At 38.5% G+C, this 16,760-nt stretch overlaps 1 long non-coding RNA gene across 5 annotated transcripts in view; it reads left to right on the top strand.

The window, feature by feature from the left end:
* LOC123332051 overlaps window positions 1-16,760 on the top strand; it is a 142,021-nt gene that overhangs the window by 46,793 nt on the left and 78,468 nt on the right. For 2 of the 5 annotated variants that reach the window (XR_006548902.2, XR_006548901.2), the window contains exons 3-4: window positions 252-366; window positions 2,412-2,644. The exons of the other annotated variants lie outside the window; for them this stretch is intronic. This is a non-coding gene — a long non-coding RNA (uncharacterized LOC123332051). The remainder of the gene's footprint in view (window positions 1-251; window positions 367-2,411; window positions 2,645-16,760) is intronic. 5 annotated transcript variants of the gene reach the window in all.

Below are 16,760 nucleotides of genomic sequence, written 5' to 3'. Positions count from 1 at the left end.
ATAACAAATCAGTTTTGCCCCACCTCCACTAAATTAAGTATTTTAAAAAATGTGCCCAAAGAATCCCTGTGTATAAATTTTACAAGAAGCACCTAAAAATGCATTGCATTTCATTGGCTCAGGGGATTAAGCCTTTCGGCCCCATTCTTCCTTCTCAGTGCCTGCGTCATGCCTTGTTTTGCGTGCCTCTGTGTTTTAAGCGACCCTTGAGTTCCTGTCTTGAGTCTCCCTTCTCACCTTACTTTCTTTAGACTTGGTAGCCTGGTTCTCATAGAAGCTGCCAGTAGGAATTGCCCCACTCTCCCACCTTCAGAAACTCTGCTCGCATGCACCTGCAACAGCAATGGAGCTCGGTCCAAAACTCAGGTGTGTATAAAAGGTAGCTTTTTTGATTTAAGTTGTTGTGGGGAAAAAGAGTGCAGTCTCAGAGTTTTTAATTAAGTCTTGGTCATTTATAAGAAGTGTGTTGGTACTATAAGAAGGAAGTGAAGAAGTACTCGTTAGCCAGAGACGGAAGCCCATCCCTGACCCTTACGTTCAAATCACAGGCTTTGTTTTATATATGAGCACAGCCTAAGAGTCTTTCCTAAGAATTGTCTTGTGGTAGCCGAGGATGAAAGTTCTTGTGGTCTTTGGATGGAGATGGTGAGACCTTGTGACATTCAGCAGGGCATAAGAAGTCATAAGTTAGCGAACTTCCAAAAGGCTATTTAAAATAGAGGCTGTTAACCTGAATTTGAAAGGGGGGGTCATTCTTTGTCTAGTGAAACATTAGGGATCATTCTGCCCACACTTTCTCTTCTAATTGCTGATTTGGGACAGAGCCTTTTAATGGAGCAGCTAGTTTCTTCCTCATATTCTCTCATCTGTGGATTGTGAGTCCACACATTTTTAAAAATAATTTTGTTTCTTTATTTTGGCTGTGCTGGGTCTTCATGGCTGCGTGGGCTTTTCTCTAGTTGTGGAGAGTGGGGGGCTATTCTTTGTTGTGGTATGGCTTAGATGCTCCGTGGCATGTGGGATCTTCCCTGAGCAGGGATTGAACCTGTGTCTCCTGCATTGGCAGGTAGATTCTTTATTGCTGAGCCACCAGGGAAGCCCTGGGTTCACATATTTTTATTTGTACATGAACTTGGCTATGAGTATGCTTCATCAAGGATTACCCTTGTTCATTCTCACTGTAAGAGATGCTCAGGGGAGATGCACAAGGTGGAAGTAGGTATGGAAGCTCTTCCTGGTGTATGACGGCAAACTACAATGGTAAGCTAGGTGAACGAGGTTAAGACTTCGGTAGGTATTAATTAGCTTAGTTGTTTCCCAGTTTGTGTAATGAGCCCTGAAGTTATCTGCCCATGCATTTCTGAGACCTCACTGTAGTCTTCACCTCAGCGAGTTGTAGATGCCAAGAATTAATTCCTTTTCCCTTCTAGGCTAAAAGTGCCACTGGCTTTGGACACCTAGTCCCATATAAGCCCTGAGATCTTTAGTTGTGTCTGTGTTTTGCAGAGGAGTTAGGTTTGCTCCATTTTATGGGCTTGTGGCTTGAGTTCTTGGTGCTGTGGTTCACAGATGAGGCAGGCTTGCATTTAGACGTGTTTCTGTCTGGTGGTCTGGAGACCCTACAGCTATGTCTGTGCGTTACAGACTGAGTATTTGTGTCTGCCTCCAAATCCTTAGACTGAAACTGAACCAGAAGGATATATTTTACATATATTTGGCTCTTTTGAAGGTAATTAAGTAATGAGGGTGGACCCCCCGTAAGTGGGGTTAGTGTCTTTATAAAAGACTTCAGAGAGCTCCCTCGCCTCCTTCCACTGTGTGAGGACACAGCAAGGAGATGGCCATCTATGTATCAGAATGCGGGTCTTCACCAGACAGTAAATATGTTGGAGCCTTGAGCTTCCCAGCCTCTGTGTTTAAGCCACCTGGAGTATAGTATTCTGTTGTAGCTGTCTGAATTAGGGGATTTTATAGTACCTGGCACCTCTTAAACTCTTAACACCTTAAACTCTGAGTTTAAGGTGGTTTCTTTTCTGGAATTTCTTTGCCTGGACCTAGTCTCCTGGTTGGCATGGATACCTTGCTGTGGAATTCAGTGTTGGTTTGGCAGCCTGCACACATTCTGAAAGGAAATGTAAACAGTTGCCCTTGACGAGAAGACTGCAATGTATCCTTTGGCATTTGAGGGTAAGTGCTGGGCTGTTAGCTGGAGGACAATTATGTGTAGGCTGAGTTGTGACTTGCAGCTCACAGGTTCATCATAATTTGAAGGGCCTTAGGTCACTTAAGGCCTGTTTCATGGCTAAATGTACTTGGTCCCTAATGTCACAATTTGTTTTGCTTCTATTTTGCCAGAGCTTTGAGAGTGGTAAAGAAAATATGTTTGAAATGTGATTTTTTTTTTTTTACAGCTCTAAGTACATGTTAGAAATTTTGAACCATAAAACAAAAATCTAGGTCTGAGTTCATGTTAAGAGTAATTCCACAGAGAAGAAATTCCTGGAGCACTTTTAAAAAACAATGGTAATAACACCCCCCTACTGAAGAGGAAAGCTTTGAGCCATCCATAAAAAAAAAAAAGTCACAAAGCCAAGCCATTAGAGTGTCCCATTTCTTGGAAACAGTCAATAAAATAAATTTGCAGGTAGGTGAAGGTTCTATATCACATTTCTAGCATCTTCACATTATAAGCAGCACAGAGGGGGTAGCACATACACACTGAGAAAATGATATATTGGAAAATCTCTATCATTTCAGCATTTTAAATTTATTCCATTATACTCCTTCCCCCATTACACCTATGTGTACTTTAAATGGGATGCTGTGTTAGGATGGAAGGAAGGACATAGGATTCCGGTGCGGATATAGTGAATGGGCTAGAGGAGACAGGTTGCTATCAAAGCTGGTGTTCTCTCAGTGAGGCCCCCTCGAATAGATGGGACAGGTAGGACCTGGGGATAGAGCAGTGGGATGTCTGCTGTGGGCTGACAGTCTGAAGGGAGAGCAGTGTTAACAGCTGTGTCACCTCAAGCATGTCCCCTTTTAGTATTTTAGCGTGTGATCTACCAAACAAATCTACCTGGGAACTAAAAATTTCTTAAAAATTAAATTTATATAAAAATGACAAGCCTAAAGGTCTTAGATTTTCAACACTGAAAATAATAAGATTTTGCCTTCAAATCATAACTTGAAATTACCCATTTAAAATTAGATTTATAAGGCTATCACTAACAGGGTAAATTCTTTCATGTATCACAAATATGGAAAAATATCAAATATGCACTGCTTTCTTAAGTGAAAGTGTTAGTCACTCAGTCGTGTCCAACTCTTTGCCAACCCCATGGACTGGAGCCCGCCAGGCTTCTCTGTCCATGGGATTCTCCAGGCAAGAATGGTGGATTGGGTTGCTGTGCCCTTCTCCAGGGGATCTTCCCTACCCAGGGATTGAACCTGGGTCGATCCTGCATTGCAGTGAGATTCTTTACCATCTGAGCCACCAGGGAAGCCCAAAGAAGCTTGTCTTAGAAGAGGATGGTTAAATTCTTTTATGTATCACAAATATGTAAAAAAAAAATCAAATATGCACAGCTTTCTTAACACAAACATAAAGCTATAATGGGTTATTTCTCCTAAATATCTCTGTACATACTTCTGAATCATCCCCCGGAAAGAATCACCATACCAGATAAGTTAGGGTATTTACCAACAGAGATTTAGGCCTGGAGGCTAGATTCTCATTCATGACCCTGAAAGGCATATTGAACCCTATTTGTGGTGCTTCTGTGAGTGATTCAATAACCTTTAGCAGTGAGCATTCAGCCCCTCCGCTGAGTAAAGTTTTATATGTTATGTAATAAATCTGCAGCTTCTATCTGATTGATAAAACCTTATGATATATTAATGTATTTTTTCACTCTAAAAAACTTGTAAATTGGGATCCCGAGATACGTTAATACTCTCCACATTCATTGATATTCTTAGAACCATATAAATCTTAAGAATACTAAAATTTATACAGATTGAGTTCTACATAATTTACTTAGCTTAGCCCAGTTAGGGGCCACAGTTCATGGTCATTCTGATATTCCTTTGGAGTCAGAAAATGCCCTCCAACTGATGTATTTACCATTCTACTTTTGATATTTTCCACTGATACAATAATCATTGTTGCTTCATGAATGAGAAATGCATTCTATTCTGTTAACCTCCTTTTATAATCATTTGTTACCTTTTTTCTTTGTGTCTATCATTATGGACATATGACTTCTCATACATTAACTATAGTCATTATTCTCCTTTTAAAAATCACTTTATTGAGGTATGATTGACATACAAAATTGTAACAACTTTGGCCAGTGGAGTCTTCTAAATTTGTTCCTGTGTCCTCACATGACCCACTAATCATTGAAAATTTTGTTGCTTTCTGCCGCAATAAGATTTTCCAGGCTTATCTTGTGCCTTTCTGCCCCAAAGTATCACTCTTCTCCAAGGAGCCCTGGTTCCTTTTAGTGTAAAAACAGTATGAGAGACCAGAATCTGAGCACTAGGGGGCACTGTGGGGATTTCATTGCTTTTGGGTCATTTCAATGAACAGAGCCAGAAAAGACATGTCCTTTTTCTTATTTCATATTGATATTTCCAGTTCTATTCTAATGGTATAGAATTCCTTCATAAACTTTTGATTCCTGACACAGTAAGTAGAATTATTTCTTGGCTTAATCTGGGAAAACAGGAGTTCTGAAGTAACAATACAGTATTAAAACAAATGATAAAGTTATTGAATTAAGTTCAAGATTCAGTACAGTTCCTTTTGTTCTTAGCTGCATTCCACTAAGAAAGTGTAGATTTCTTTATTCTAAAATCACTCAGCCCCTCATTCTGTGTGGTTAAATAAGAATTAGTCTGATGGTTTTGTTCTGTTTTGTTTGCTTTCGCTTTCAAACTGAAGGCTTTGACTTTTAGCAGTTGATAAGTTCTCTACAAAAGTTTTTACTACTCTTTTTTGCTGTGAAGATAGAAATTAAAGGAAGGGGAGGGTCCACTCACCTGTCTACCTGAAGATGTTGGAAAATTTCAGATGCTGTTTACAAGGTTCTGTTCCATATATAATGGAACAACATTCACATATATGATTTCTGGCTGAATAAACCAATTCTGACTTCTATTTAAATTCCAGTAATGTTAGAACTTCATATTTTCAAATATCTTTTAACTCTACTGACTTCTGTCCTTCTTTTGAAACTAGTTTATTTCTTGCTCTTTTCTGAGCTGCAAACTTTCCCTTTTAATAACATTGCAACATTTCCTTAACAATTACATATATTATCCTCTGTTATCTTAACCAAAGTTTGTAGTTTATAAAATGATCTTTCCAATTGCTATTATTTTATTGAAGTATAGTTAATTTACAATGTTGCATTAAGTATTGCTGTATAGCAAAGTAGTTATATATGTTCTTTTTAAAAATATTGTTTTGTATTATGATTTATTATAAGATATTGAATATAGCTCTCTGTGCTATATGATAGGATCTTGTTTATCCATTCCATATATAATAGCTTACATCCGCTAACCCCAGCCCCCTCCTCTTTGGCAACCACCAATCTGTTCTTTATGTATGTGATTCTATTTTTGTTTCATAGGTTAGTTTGTGTTATATTTAGATTCCACTTAAGTGATATCGTATGTTATTTGTCTTTGTTTCTGAATTACTTCACTTAGTATGATAATCTCTAGTTGCATCCATGTTGCTACAAATGGCATTATTTCATTTTCTCTTATGGCTGAGTAGTATTCCATTGTATATATGTACTACATCTTCTTTATCCACTCATCTGCTGACGGACTTTTAGGTTGTTTCTATGTCTTGTCTATTGTGAAAATAGTGCTATGAACATAGGCATGCATGTATCTTTTTGAAATTACATTTTTTCCAGATATATGCGCAGAAGTGGGATTGCTGGATCATATAGTGACTCTATTTTTGTTTGTTTTTTTTTAGGAATCTCCATATTATTTTCCATAGTGGCTACCAGTTTAAATTCCCACCAGCAGTATAGGAGGGTTCCCTTTTCTCCACAACCTCTCTAGCATTTGTTATTTGTAGACTTTTATTTATTTTTTATTTTATTATTTTTATTGGCATATAATATACAATACTGTAAACCAACTATATGCCATTAAAATAATAATTACTGTTATTTTAGTGAGATAGCATTATCTTTAATTTTTCTACTGAGGTTCAAGATGATACCTAGTAGAATTCCATATGACTTAAAAAAAATACCAGTAAAGAGAAGTTCTGGAGGTTTTGCCCCAAACTCCTTTGATCCAAGCATCATAATTCAGATTTCTTACTTTATATTTCCAGTATTCTTATTTAATTGTATATGTTTCTTTTGTACAATTTTCATTTCTTAGAGGCTTTTGGATAAGTATCTTAATGCTATATAAATTCAAACTTCAAGAAGTCAGTTAAAACAGAAAGTACAACTAGTATATAAAAATACTGGAAAGCATGTCTTTATACAGAAGCCTCGATTGGATTTGAAACCTTTCCAGATTATGTCTGCTAGAATTTGAGACTAATTTAAAATTATAACAATTTCCACTGAGATCTCAAGTCTTAATGTTTACACAAAGCTCTAGATATTTTCATTTCAGTGCAGAAATCCTAATCCTTACATGGGGGCAAATAAACCATGCCCCCATTCCTGATTTTGCTTTCTGTAGGTGCTGCACAAAATTGCATTCTTGAATATTAAGGTAAGCAAAAGACATCTGTTTTAGTTGTACAATGTGCTTTTAAAAGGTATTCAATACTAAATTCCCACATATTAAAAACCAGAATTCAAAATGAGTATTTTATGCCAAAAGAGATTTAAGATAAACTGGCTCAGAAGATTTTGTCCATGTCCTATAATCCATCTGTGCCTCTTTATTTTTGATACTTCCTGTCAGGAAATTGGGGCATTGATCTCTTCCTGAGGAGTACCCTTAGGAAGTCCATTTAATCCAATAAAGAGACAGAAGAGTCCACCTCAAGTCTTCGAGGTCCTAATGGGGAATGTTCACAACAAAATGACACTGGCAGCCTAGATTCCTACTTGAAATGGCAAAGCCTTTCTGAGCTGAAAAGGGCTCAGGTACAGTCAAGATTCCCAGGCATAAGAAGGGAAGTGAGGAAGAATAGGCCTTTTTAGGTACTTTCTCTGTGTCCACCCATCCACCCCACCTGTCATTGTGGATCTGTGTTGCTTTTTCTTCTGTGGAGTCTTGGCTGGCTTCTTGGCCTGCAATTGGAAAGCTGAGGTCTTCAGCCTCTACTTTGAAGACTTGCACATCTCATGCGCTGGCATCTTACTGCTGTGCAGCAGGCAGGGTCAGGAGGTGAAGGTCAGGGTTAGGGCAGGGTCAGAAGGTGAGGTGGAGAGCACCCTGTCTCCTAGTCTGATTTTCCCCAGCAGAGGAAAAATCGGTCTCCCTTCATAGTTGGGCTAAGACATTTTGTCTTGACCAGAGAAACTACTTCCCCTAAGGGTTTCAGCTTTGAGCTCAACTGGAAAAGAATCCGCCTGTAATGCAGGAGACCCCAGTTCGATTCCTGGGTCAGAAAGATCCACTGGAGAAGGGCTAGGCTACCCACTCCAATATTCTTGGGCTTCCCTTGTGACTCAGCTGGTAAAGAAACCGCCTGCAATGCGAGATCCCTGGGTTGGGAAGATCTCCTGGAGAAAGGAACGACTACCCACTCCAGTGTTCTGGCCTGGAGAATTCCATGGACTGTATAATCCATGGGGTAGCCAAGAGTCAGATGTGACTGAGTAACTTTCACTTTCAAGGGTTTAGCCTTGAGAACTTAACTAGCCAACCATTCTGGCTTTTAGTTCTGTATTCTCCTTTGCTACATGCCTGTTTTGACATAAGCACAGAGCAATTAACTTGTTTGAATAAAGGGAAAGGAAGGATCAAAATGCCAGGGGGAGTCTACCCCACCTCCTAGATTAATAATAATAAAAAAAATTCATCACAGTCACACATCCAAGCCCAGGCCCTTTGGAAATGAAGGCCTATAGAAGGGATTGCATCTATTAAAACAGTGTGAGAAGTCCCGTGGATGTAAGTTATTTTTTAAAGCAAGAAGCACATCAACTGGCCACTATAGGGAGAATTCAGAAAGATTTCTTGCTAGATTTAGAAGCTGTATTTAACATTTTACTACTCCAAAAGGCCATTTATCTCCTGTCGGATTACTTTTTTTCCCCCCATCTGAGGAAGTTGTTGGAAAAAGAGGAGTAGGATTCTTTAGCTATTAGGGAATATTTGAAAGAAAAGCCAAGTTTTTGAATCTTACCCTACCCATCCAGTGACATTGCAAAAAAGGAGAATGAGCTATCATGAGTCTCTCCTCCCCTACTGTTGTCCCAACGTGCACTGGCAGATTATATGTTCCCAGAGAGAAGAAAGAAAAGTAGCACTCTAGGAAAGGTAGACCGGAGGTTTCCTTTCCACTGAAAACCTTTTCTTTCAGCTTTGCCATAAGGCCCCAGAAGGCTGGTGGATGGTGTCTCCTGGTGGAGTTGTTCAGTCGCTCAGTCATGTCCAACTCTTTGTGACCCCATGGACTGCCAGGCTTCCCTGTCCATCACCAACTCCTGGAACTTGCTCAAACTCATGTCCTTCAAGTCGGTGATGCCATCCAACCATCTCATCCTGTCATCCCCTTCTCCTCCTGCCTTCAATCTTTCCCAGCATCAGCGTCTTTTCCAATGAGTCAGTTCTTTGCATCAGGTGGCCAAAGTACTGGAGCTTTACCTTCACCATCAGTCCTTCCAATGAATATTCAGGACTGATTTCCTTTAGGATGGACTGGTTGGATCTCCTTGCTGTTCAAGGGACTCTCATGAGTCTTCTCCGTCACCACACTTCAAAGGTATCAATTCTTCGGCACTTAGCCTTTTTTATCATCTAGCTCTCACATCCATACATGACTACTGGAAAAGCCATAGCTTTGTCTATATGACTTTTTAGGTGAGGTGGAGGAGGGTAGGCATCTGTATCCAGACCCCATGGCCTGGGAAGAGGTCTTATATCCCAGAAAGGAATGTGTGCAGTAATACAGGGGAAGAGTGAGCCAAGGCTAGCCAGGGGAGAACATGGGCACCTAATTGAGAATGATGCTGAGCAGTGCATAGTACTTGTGTGTGTGCATGTATATCTTAAAAAACAGATATCCTTGAATGCCCAGATATGGCTACAGCCTAGGACACCAATGATAAGCTAAAAATTAATGGATGGAAACAAAAAGCCAATGCAACGAGGCAGTGACTGTCACTTCCCAAAAAAGACTTGGGTAAGAAAAAGACTTGAGGACATCACTGCAAGTAAAGATGTCAACTGACTAGATCAGCTTATACTTTTCTCAAAGACCCCAGGGGATTGATCCTATCAATAAGCCTATATTTTATACTTTATTCCAAAAGAAGGGGAGGAGCAATCTCAGACTAGATACATTAAAAAAAAAAAACACGAGAGTTTGTTGGAGGTCTGATAGTGTTTGAAAGTTTATTCAAAAGAAAGGAAAACCAAGACCACTGGCCTAGCATACAGAACAAAATTGGAGAAAGCTGGACCAGAAGCTCTTGGGCCATGATGGGGGGAGGGGCATTCATGCAGGCTTACTAGTCCAGAAGTCAAAGTCACAAGCATTCACTGTGCTTTGCAATTATGGAGCACACTTATGCTAATGAGACCAGATTTAAAGATTAGCAATGCATTTTAACGATTTAATTATAATCCCAAAGTGATATACAAGGGATGAAATTGTACATTGTGATGCTTTTAGTAATCAGAGCTGCTTTGCTTTCTTATTTTTAAAGGTGTACATGGGTGGGGGAAGAGGAAGGAAATTTATATGAGTTTTAGACATACTCTTGTAATGGGTCCCTGGTTTATAATAAAATAACTAGAGCAGAGAAACTGCAGCATTGTTAACAGAAGGGGTTTCCAAGAAGTCTTTAGTTTCTAAAAAGATTAACTGAATAAGGGGCCATCTACCTCCAAATGCCACCCCCTTGTAAGAGCCCGCCAATGAAGGATTTTGTTGAAATTAGTATTAAACCAGCTTTAAGGCATCATAAGCCACTAAGGGTCAAAGATAACATATGGGTAAATGGCTTTTAAGAAAGTCATTTATCTGAATCGCTTATTTAACATTCACTGTCATTTCATTGAGAGCAGGCTCTCTCAGAGAGACAGGAAGCTTGCTAGGGGTTTAGCAGAGAGCAGAGGAGAAAGAGCTGCAAGGTGGAGTCCCGTTTGGCTCTCCCTGGCATTAGGAGTCACAGCATGAGTGTATAAAAGTCAGGGCACAGTGGACCAACAACAGACTTTATCCACTTCCAAACCTGGCTCTAGTAAGTCCTATTATTTTCTTTACCAGGAAACCTGAAACTAGGGAGAGAAGTCATTAACATTTTCATATCACTTTCTAGCTTTGTAATGAGCTCTTATTGCTTTTAATCTTCACAAAACCCTATGAAATTCTCAGGTTCGGGCTTTGTTGTACATTTGGCAAATAGCTACCTGCATTTTCATCCTCTTCTATTTTTGTGGTGGCCCATTCTTAAGCAGGGAAGAGGCTCAAGAACTGGGTAGGGACTTAAAGAAATACAGTGCCAACTGGACACAGGGCGTTTCCTATATCTGGGTAGCATTTTTTTGAAGTATCACTGACCTACTACACTGTTACTTTCAGGTGCACAACATAGTGATTCGATTTCTATATGTTGCAAAATGATCACCATGATAAATTTCGTTACCATCTGTCACCATGCAAAGATAGTACAATATTATTTACTGTATTCCCCATGCTATACATTTCATCTCCATGACATGTATTTTGCCACTGGAAATTTGACCTCTTAAGCTGCCTCACCTGTTGTTTTTTTTTTTTTCCCCACCTCTCTGCACTGGTAACCACCTGTTTGAATTCGTTTCTGTTTTCTTATGTTTGTTCATTTATTATTTAGATGCCACATGAGTGAAATCATATGGTATTTGTTTTTCTCTGCCTGACTTATTTCATTTATCATAACACCCTCTAGACCCATCCATGTTTTTGCTTATGGTGAGATTTCATTCTTTTTTATGGCTGAGTAATCCATCACATGTGTGTGTTATACCACATCTTTATCCATTCGTGTATTGATGGACAGGTAGGTTGCTTCATATCTTGGCTATTGTAGATAATGTTTCAATGAACTCTAAAAGGGTGATATATAATTTTAGATTAGTCGTTTTGTTTTCTTTGGAAAAATAAACAGAATTGAAATTGCTGGATCATTTCAGAGCTCTGTTTTTAATTTTGGGGGAACTTCCATAACATTTTCCATAGTGACTGCACCAACATACATCCCCAGCAACAGTGCATGAGAGATCCCTTTTATCAACATCTTCCCAACACTTGTTATTTCTTATCTTTTTTGACAGTAGCCATTCTGACAGGTGAGGCGATAGATCGCCATGATTTTGATTTGCATTTTCCTGGTGGTTAGTGGTGCTGAGCATCCTTTCATGTGTCCGTTTGCCATCTGTATGTCTTCTTTTGGAAAAATGTCTATTCATGTTCTCTATCCATTTTAAAATCAGGTTGTTTCTGTGCTGGATGATGAATTGTGTTATTTCTTTGTATATTTTGGATATTACCCTGTGAAATGTTGATCATTTGCAAATACCTTCTCCTGTTCAAATACCTTCTCCTGTACAATAGAATAGGAAAGACTAGAGATCTCTTCAAGAAAATTAGAGATACCAAGGGAACATTTCATGCAAATACAGGCTCGATAAAGGACAGAAATGGTATGGACCTAACAGAAGCAGAAGATATTAAGAAGAGGTGGCAAGAATACACAGAAGAAATGTATTAAAAATATCTTCACAAACCAGATAACCACGATGGTGTAATTACTCACCTAGAGCCAGACATCCTGGAATGTGAAGTCAAGTGGGCCTTAGGAAGCATCACTACGAGCAAAGCTAGTGGAGGTGATGGAATTCCAGTTGAGCTATTTCAAATCCTAAAAGATGATGCTATGAAAAGTGCTTCACTCAATATGCCAGCAAATTTGAAAAACTCAGCAGTGGCCACAGGACTGGAAATGGTCAGTTTTCATTCCAATCCCTAAGAAAGGCAATGCCAAAGAATGCTCAAACTACTGCACAATTGCACTCATATCACATGCTAGTAAAGTAATGCTCAAAATTCTCCAAGCCAGGCTTCAGTAATACGTGAACCATGAGCTTCCAGATGTTCAAGCTGGTTTTAGAAAAGGCAGAGGAACCAGAGATCAAATTTCCAACATTCGCTCGATCATTGAAAAAGCAAGAGAGTTCCAGAAAAACATCTATTTCTGCTTTATTGACTATGCCAAAGCCTTTGATTGTGAGGACCACAACAAACTCTGGAAAATTCTGAAGGAGATGGGAATACCAGACCACCTGACCTGCCTCTTGAGAAATCTGTATGCAGGACAGGAAGCAACAGTTAGAACGAGACATGGAACAACAGACTGGTTCCAAATAGGAAAAGAAGTACATCAAGGCTGTATATTGTCACCCTGCTTATTTAACTTCTATGCAGAGTACATCATGAGAAACACTGGGCTGGATGAAGCACAAGCTGGAATCAAGATTGCCGGGAGAAATATCAATCACCTCAGATATGCAGATGACACCACCCTTATGGCAGAAAGTGAAGAGGAACTAAAAAGCCTCTTGATGAAAGTGAAAGAGGAGAGTGAAAAAGTTGGCTTAAAGCTCAGCATTCAGAAAACTAAGATCATGGCATCTGGTCCCATCACTTCATGGCAAATAGATGGGGAAACAGTGCAAACAGTGGCTGACTATTTTTTTTGTTGTTGTTGTTCTCCAAAATCACAGCAGATGGTGACTGCAGCCATGAAATTAAAAGACACTTACTTCTAGGAAGAAAAATTATGATCAACCTAGACAGCATATTAAAAAGCAGAGATATTACTTTGCCAACAAAGGTCCATCTAGTCAAGGCTATGGTTTTTCCAGTGGTGATATATGAATGTGAGAGTTGGACTATAAAGAAAGGTGAGTGCCGAAGAATCGATGCTTTTGAACTGTGGTGTTGGAGAAGACTCTTGAGAGTCCCTTGGACTGCAAGGAGATCCAACCAGTCCATCCTAGAGGAAATTAGTCCTGAATATTCATTGGAAGGACTGATGCTGAAGCTGAAGCTCCAATACTTTGGCCACCTGATGCGAAGAGCTGACTCATTGGAAAAGATGCTGATGCTGGGAAAGATTGAAGGCAAGAGGAGAAGGGGGTGACGGAGGATGAGATGGCTGGATGGCATCACCGACTCAAGGACATGAGTTTGGGTGAACTCTGGGAGTTGGTTAAGGCAAGGGGGGTCTGGTGTGCTACGTTTCATGGGGTTGCAAAGAGTCAGACATGACTGAGCAACTGAACTGAACTGTTCAATAGTAAGCTGCCTGCTTGATGTTATGGAGCATACTGCCTTTGTTTTTCAAGGATTTTTATGGTTTCAGGTCTTACGTTTAAGTCTTTAATCCACATTGAGTTTATCTTTGTATTTAATATGAGAAAGTAGTCCAGTTTAACTCTTGCATGTAGCTGTCCAGTTTCCCAGCCCAATTTCTGAAAAGGCTATCTTTTTCCTATTGTATATTCTTGCCTCCTCTTGTCATTGATTAATTGCCATATAAGTATGGGTTCATTTCTGGGCTCTCTGTTTAGTTCCACTGATATATGTGTCTGTTTTTGTGCCAGTACTATGTTAATTTGGGCTTTCCTGGTGCCTCGGCTGGTAAAGAATCTGCTTGCAATAAGGGAGACCTGGGTTCGACACCTGGGTTGGGAAGATCGTCTGGAGAAGGGAACAGTTACCCACTCCAGTGTTCTGGCCTGGAAAATTCCATGGACTGTATAGTCCATGGGGTCACAAAGAGTCATACATGACTGAGCAACCTTCACTCACTCAATCACTATATTGATTATTGTAGCTTTGTGGTATAGTTTGAAGTCTGTTGTTGTGATATCTTCAGTTTCATTCTTCCTTCTCAAGTTTGTTCTGGCTACTCAGGATCTTTTTTTATTTCCATACAAATTTTAGGATTGTTCTAACTGTGTGAAAAATGCCATTGGTATTTTGATAGGGATTGCATTGAATCTGTAGATTGTCTTACAATTAGTATTTCATTGTAAAAATACTAATTCTTCAATTTATTGAGCATGGTACATCTTTCATTTTGTTGGTGTCATATTCAATTTCTTTTTTTGTTTTTATTTATTTTTTATTATAAATGTATTTATTTTAATTGGAGGCTAATTACTTGACAATATTGTATTGGTTTTGCCATACATCAACATGAATCCGCCACGGGTGTACACGTGTTCCCCATCCTGAACCCCCTCCCACCTCCCTCCCTGTACCATCAGTGTTAAAGTTTTCCAAGTACAGGTGTTTTACCTCCTTGGTTAGATTTATTCCTAGGTATTTTATCCTTTTGATGCAGTTATGAGATTTTCTTAATTTCTCTTTCTGGTATATTATACAGAAATGCAACAGATTTCTGTATATCAATTTTGTGTCCTGCTACTCTGTGTCTCCCTAAACATTTATTGATTTCATCTTTTTAAAGAACCAGCTATTCCTTTCATACTTGTTTTAGACTCTATTTATTTCTGCTCTGATCTTTATTCTTTCCTTGTACTAAATTTGGACTTTATTCTTTTTCTAATTCTTTTCAGGGTAAGATTAGGTTGTTTATTTGAGATTTTTGTTTCCCTGGGTAGGCTTGTATTGCTATAAACTTCATTAGAACTGCTTTTGTTGTATCTCATAGATTTTTGGATCATGTTTTTGTTTTCATTTCTCTCCAGGTATCTTTAAATATCCTCTTTGCTTTCTTCAGTGACTCATTGGTTGCTTAGTAGCATACTGTTTAGTCTCCACATGTTTGTGTTTTTACAGTTTTTTCCCTTATAATTGATTTCTAGTCTCGTAGTATTGTCAGAAGACATGCTTAATAAAATTTTAGTCTTATTAAATTCACTAAGATTGTTTTGTCACCTAGAGTGTGATCTAGTCTGGAGAATGTTCCATGTGCACTTGAAAAGAATGTGTATTTTGTTTTTTGGGTGGAATATATATGTGTGTGTTTGTGTGTGTGTGTATGACACATTAGATCAGATTGACATCTATAAAAATACACATAAGTATCAATCTGATCCAAAGTACCATTTAAGGCCAGTGTCTCCCTATAGATTTTCTGTCTGGATGATCTGTCTGTTGATGTAATTGGATGCTAAAGTTCTTTGCTATTACTATCAATTTCTCCCTTTTCATTTGTTAATGTGTACTTTATATATTTAGCTGCTTATAATGAATCCATATATATTTACAATGGTTATATCTTCTTGTTGGATTGATCCTTGATTCATTATATAATGTCTTTATCTCTTCTTACAGTCTTTGTTTTATAGGTATTGCTACCTCAGATGTCTTTTTGTTTCATTTGCATGGAATACCTTTTTCCATTCCCTCACTTTCAGTCTCGGTGTGTCTTTGAATTTGAAGTGAATCTCTTGTAGGCAGCATATTTGTGTGTTTTTTTATAAATCCATTCAGCCTCTCTGTCTTTTGTTTGGAATGTTTAGTGCATTTACATTAAAGTAATTACAAGTATGTACTTTTATTGACATTTTCTTTATTGTTTTCTAGTTGTTTTGTAGTTTCTTTTGGTTCTCCCTTTGTGGTTTGATGACTATTTTTAGTGTTTTATTTTTTTTTTTATCTTTTGTATGAGTGCATCTATTATAGATTTTTGGCTCATGGTTTCCATGGGGCTTATACATAAAACTATATATAAATAGGTCTTCCCTGGTGGCTCAGTCGGTAAAGAGTCTGCCTGCACTGTGGAGTACCCAGGTTCAATCCTTGGGTCAGGAAAAGCCCCTGGAGAAGGGAATGGCAACCCACTCCAATCTTCTTACCTGGAGAATTCCATGGACAGAGGAGCCTGGTGGGCTACAGTCCATTGGGTCACAAAGAGTCAGACATGACTGAGCGACTAACACTTTCATTATATATAAATATATATATATATATAATATATGTAATTTGTTGATCTCTTTGGTTGAACACATTTTGACAGCCTTGTATTTTTAGTCCCCTCGCTACACGTTTAATGCTTTTAACATCATATTACATTTTTCTGTGTATTCCTTAACTACTAATTATGGATATAAATGATGTCAATAGTTTTGTCCTTTAACCTTCCTACTAGTTTTATTATTTGATCTCCTACTTTACTGTGTATTTGTTTCTACCAATGAGTTTTTTTTTCCTTTCATAATTTTTATATTTCTAATTGTGGCCTTTTCTGCTTAGAGAAGTCTCTAACATTTCTAGTAAAGCTGATTTTGTGATGCTAAATTTTCAGCTTTTGCTTGTGGGTAAAGCTTTTGATCTCTCTTTCAAATTTGAGTGATAACCTTTGTGGTTATTCTTCATTATAGGTTTTTTGATTTCACACTTGAAGTATGTTGTGCCACTTCTTCTGTCATACAGAATTTCTGCTGAAAAGTCAGCTAATAGTCTTATGAGAGCTCCCTTGTATGTGATTAGTTGCTCTTCCCTTACTGCTTTTACGATTTCTTTCTTTCTTTTTTTGAACCTTTTAATTACAGTGAATGGATCTCTTTGG

The sequence above is a fragment of the Bubalus bubalis genome, chromosome X, assembly GCF_019923935.1.
Source record: "Bubalus bubalis isolate 160015118507 breed Murrah chromosome X, NDDB_SH_1, whole genome shotgun sequence".
NCBI lineage: Eukaryota > Metazoa > Chordata > Mammalia > Artiodactyla > Bovidae > Bubalus > Bubalus bubalis.
This window is presented reverse-complemented; position numbering and strand designations above follow the sequence as displayed.